General features: G+C 35.4%; 1 pseudogene; it reads left to right on the top strand.

Annotated features, from left to right (window-relative positions):
* The first annotated feature begins 666 nt into the window (after positions 1-666).
* LOC109554044 (putative olfactory receptor 8G3) lies at positions 667-2037 on the top strand (annotated as a pseudogene).
* Positions 2038-5570: the final 3533 nt, after the last annotated feature.

Raw genomic sequence — 5570 nt, forward strand, 5'->3', positions numbered from 1 at the left:
CTGGGTTCAAAGTCCAGGGAGAAGAAAGCTGGAATATTAAATCATCAGATCTCAGCTGAAATGATACTGGTTGTCACATTTCAGATATTTTCAGCTGAGATGTTGCTAAAGAAGATAGCCTCAACTGATATAGCTACTTTCCACTGACTTGTGAATCATCTCTGCATTAATTATAGAAAGCATACAAGACTACTACTTATTATAAATGGAAGGAAAATACTATGCCATTCATCATGCATATTAATTTATGAACATAGAAACTTGGAGGAAAGAAGAGTACTCATAAATAATACTAGAAATGTTCATGCTGATGGATTTTAAAAATACATAAATTGTTTATCTTAAACTTTATGAAATTTCTTAATTATAAAGTTCTTGAAGTTTATAATTTCTATTCTAGTTCAACCAGATTCATTGTTTGTCCTAGAGTAGTAGGAGATGCTTGAAATTTCCCTGCATTATGTATTTCCTCTGATGAAGGATAAAGAATGATTACAGATTTACTCTCTGTCTCTCTCTCTTTCATACACACATGCACACATGTGCATAAACCTCTCTTCCTCTCTCTCACACACACATGCATAAATCTCTCTCTCTCACACATACAAACACACACATAAGTACACTCATTTTCTGCTTTTTTAATTAGAACCTGCTGAGATGAAAATGGATCCTGGAAATCACTCCTCAGTGACTGAGTTCATCCTTGCTGGGATCACAGAACAGGCACAACTCCAGCTGCCCCTTTTCCTCCTCTTCCTAGGAATGTATGTGGTCATGGTGATGGGGAACCAGGGGATGATCACACTGATTGGGATCAGTTTTCACCTGCACACCCCCATGTACTATTTCTTCAGAAATTTGTCCTTTATTGATCTCTATCAGTCCACTGTCAATACCCCTAAAATGCTGGTGAGCTTTGTGACAGAGAAAAATATCATTTCCTACCCTGAGTGAATGACTCAGCTCTACTTCTTTCTTCTTTTTTTTATTTCAGAGAGTTGTATGTTGACTGAAATGGTATATGACTGCTATGCTGCATCTGTAAGTGCTTGCTTTATTTATTTTTGTTTTTGTTTTTGTTTTTGTTTTTGTTTTTTTTTAAATCTTCCAATTTTATTTTATTTTTAAACTTTACATAATTGTATTAGTTTTGCCAAATATCAAAATGAATCCGCCACAGGTATACATGTGTTCCCCATCCTGAACCCTCCTCCCTCCTCCCTCCCCATACCATCCCTCTGGGCCGTCCCAGTGCACCAGCCCCAAGCATCCAGCATCATGCATCGAACCTGGACTGGCAACTCGTTTCCTACATGATATTTTACATGTTTCATTGCCATTCTCCCAAATCTTCCCACCCTCTCCCTCTCCCACAGAGTCCATAAGACTGTTCTATACATCAGTGTCTCTTTTGTTGTCTCGTACACCGGGTTATTGTTACCATCTTTCTAAATTCCATATATATGCGTTAGAATACTGTAGTGCTTGCTTTATAATGCCATCATGTCTTATTATAGGTTCTTCCAGCTCACAGCAGCAGTTTACATCTTTTGCATCATTCAATTGACATTCCATACTTGCCTTATGTTGAGACTTTATTTCTGCAAGGCCAATGTGATTAACCATTATTTCTGTGATGTTTTTCCACTCATGGAGCTATCCTGTTCTAGCATCTATTTCAAAGAATCATTGGCTCTAGTCTGCAGCTCTTTAAAAATCCTGATTCCTGCCTTAACTATTCTTATCTCCTATATCTTCATCCTCTACAAAATCTTCCACATCCACTCCACGGAGGCCAGGTCCAAAGCCTTCAGCACCTGCAGTTCCTACATCTTGGCTGTTGCTGTTTTCTATGGATCTGCAGCATTCATGTACCTGCAGCCTTCATCTGTGAGTCCCATGGACCAAGGGAAAGTGTCCTCTGTGTTTTATACCTGCATTGTGCCCATGCTGAATCCTTGGACCTACAGTCTGTGGAATAAGGATGTCAAATTGGCCCTGAAGAAAATTCTGGACAGTGGAAAATGTAGATGAATAGACTCAACGTTGGTGTCATATCAAAAATACCTTTTCTGAGATATGTAATGTTTTCACTTTGTTGTTCAAATTTTTGAAATTCAGGATCATTTTCCCATACAATACATTTCCCAAATTCCCTCCAGGCTAATTCCTTTGAGTTTGTGTTATATTGACTATATAAGGAGAAATATCAAGAATAAAGTCACAGACTCTTGAGAATTAAAGAAGTTCCAGTGTACTATAAAAAGAATACAAACAACAAGAATCACTATGATGATCATCATAATGTAATAACATATTACTATTGAGATAGTATAAAATATCAAACTCTGTGCCCAACACTTTATATTAGACAACTTTCTTTAATATTTATGATATTCTTTCAAGGCAAGCCCTAGTATTGTTTTTGTTTGAAAGATGAATAAATTGAAGCTTGTTTAATTTGAGTAAATAGCCATAGTCTCAAACATAATAAAGACAGAGACTAGAATGTCTGGCTCCAAGAACTGTGATTATACCCAAAGTAATCTATTGGCCCCAGGTTACTGTGGGTAAATGTAAGGCCTTCCAGGTAATTTCTTTCTACACATTAAGTTTCTATCTCCTGTGAGATTGTATTGCTTTTCACTAGATCTCTCCAATGTGATTTTTGCTTTTATTTCATTTGATTTAATGAAAATAATCAAAATATTTCAAACTTGTGTTGATCAAGCAAAAAGATCAAATGCAGAGTGACTGCAGAAACTTATAGTAAGACTAATCAAAGAGATTCAAATTATCATGTTTAATGCCAACAATTTTACACAAGTAGCCCAACACATTATTATCTCTAGGGGTTTCCCTGGTAGCTCAATGGTAAAGAATACAGCTGCCAACGCAGGAGACGTGAGTTCAGTCCTTGGGTGGGGAAGATTCCCTGGAGAAGGAAATGGCAACCCCTCCAGTATTCTTGCCTGGGAAATCTCACAGAGAGAGGAGTCTTGTGGGATACAGTCCACAGGGTTGCAAAGCGTCCATCCAACACAATCTTGCCATTAAACTACAACAATAAATTTACGTTAACAACTACTCCTATTATACAGAGTGAAGTAAGCCAGAAGGAAAAACACCAATAAAGTATACTAACGCATATATATGGAATTTAGAAAGATGGTAACGATAACCCTGTATACGAGACAGCAAAAGAGACACTGATGTATAGAACAGTCTTATGGACTCTGTGGGAGAGGGAGAGGGTGGGAAGATATGAGAGAATGGCATTGAAACGTGAAATGTCATGTATGAAACGAGATGCCAGTCCAGGTTCAATGCATGATGCTGGATGCTTGGGGCTGGTGAACTGGGACGACCCAGAGGGATGGTATGGGGAGGGAGGAGGGAGGAGGGTTCAGGATGGGGAACACATGTATACTAATTAAATAAAAATTAAAAAAAAAAAAGAAAAAAAAGAAAAATATATAACATTCTACTAAAAAAAAAAAAAAAAAACAAAAAAAACAACTACTCATAATAACCCCAAATTATGTAAGTTGTATTACTTTCATGAGGTTCACACCCTTTTGCCACATAAATTATAAACAATTGCCATTTCTTGTCAGTTTTATCTTGGAAACATCACTTCTCTCCCCTCATATTGCTCCTTTTTAACTTCTGGTCATTAACATCTGGTAGCTATAAATTCACATGAAACTCTAGATACTCAGTCGTCTTCTGCCTCTTCTCAGTTCAAAGCGTCTTACTCATTACTGACAGATCAAAGTTCTTTGGGTAGTGTGCTGCCTTATTCACCTGTAGTGTCCAAATATATGGCTATATATATATGTATATATATAACATAATTTTATTTACCACCCATGTAGTTCATTATCCACTCATTCATCAATGTCAAACATTCATTTTCAATTATTTCATATTATTTGACTTAATTTTCATATTATTTGTCTTATTATTTTCATATTATTTGACTTAATTTACATCAGTACTATAAAAGAAGGTTAAAATGGTTACAATTACAACTTCTATCTTAGGCATGATTCCTAGTCTGTTATATATAGTCAGAATATGTGTGTGTGTATATATATATATATATATATATATATAAATCAGCTAAATCAGTACATAAACCCTGTCAGAACTGAAAGAATGGCTCTATGGGTATCTTCATATGTTTAATTTCTGAATAATTATAGAAATGATCTGTTTACTTCTTGTTTACATTCTTTCTATATCTGACCATTACCAAACTCCAACTCTCTCTCTCACTTCTTTTATTTGGCACACTGAAGCAACTTCAGTTGTAGTCTGTTCACTTATAAGGTGGCATTCCCGACACAGTATTTTTCTCCAAACATGTCAGAATCCTGCAGCCACAGAAAATCCAAAGCTAAAAGATTTTTCATGCATGGGCATGGTGGATTTTCCTTGAATCTGAAAGAACTCTAGTGGGAGGTATTCAAAACAAAAGGTCCTCTAGAACCTTGTTCCTCAGAGTGGTCTACGGATGAGAAATAGTGGCAAAAATCTGAGAAATTTTATTTAAAATGTATAGTCTCAAACCATACACGAGACTTAATATCAGAATCTGCTTTTGATCAAGATCCTTAGGTTATTTCCATGCACATTAAAAGTTGAGAAGTTTTTGATAAATATTGATATCTGACCTCACACCCTAAAATTTTGACTTGATTGGCATAGAGTTCACCCTCAGTATTGAAATTAAAAAAAAAGAGAAAAAACTCCCCTGATAATTTTTTAATGAGTTTAAATGAGTATAAAATTGAGAAACACTAGGTTCCCTTGTGGCTCAGATGGTAAAGAATCCGCCTGTAATGCAGGAGACCTGGGTTTGATCTCTGGGTTGGGAAGATCCCATGGAGAAGGGAAAGGCTACCCACTCCAGTATTCTGGCCTGTAAGAATTCTATGAACCCATAGTCCATGGGGTCGCAAAGAATTGGATACAACTGAGTGACTTTCATTTTCAATGTAACACAAGTATAAACTGGTAAAAGTAACTGACTCTTCTTATATTTAACTATAAGATCTCTCCTGACTTGAGTGTGCAATTATCTTGATACAATCATTTCTAAGTATGGTTCCAATTTTCCTATTTTAGAACAAAAAGTGAAAATATAATATATAAGAATAGAAGTAACATGAAACATAAGTGCCTAATAAAATATTTTATATATGTAACTTAGCAACTAGAATCATTAATAGTGAGCACCTAAAAAAGTAAAAAATTAAGTTAATATTCTGAATTCTTACCCCATAACTTTAAATCCAATAGCATATAGATTGGACTTTGAATTAATATGTATATTTTGTATTTACATATAAAATTGATTAAATACATTTTTGTACAAGGATAAATGATTTACCTCATCATATTAAAATTTGTTGCCATGTTAATATTAAGATAACTTGTCAGAATGTTGCCCAATCCTTTAAAACCTTTTATTCACAGAGTGGACTGGGAATTAGTAGCTCTGGCTAGGAGATTGTATGAGATGCAGAATCTCAAAACCTCAAATGCTCCTCAGAACTGCT

Source organism: Bos indicus, chromosome 29, assembly GCF_029378745.1.
Source record: "Bos indicus isolate NIAB-ARS_2022 breed Sahiwal x Tharparkar chromosome 29, NIAB-ARS_B.indTharparkar_mat_pri_1.0, whole genome shotgun sequence".
NCBI classification, from domain to species: domain Eukaryota; kingdom Metazoa; phylum Chordata; class Mammalia; order Artiodactyla; family Bovidae; genus Bos; species Bos indicus.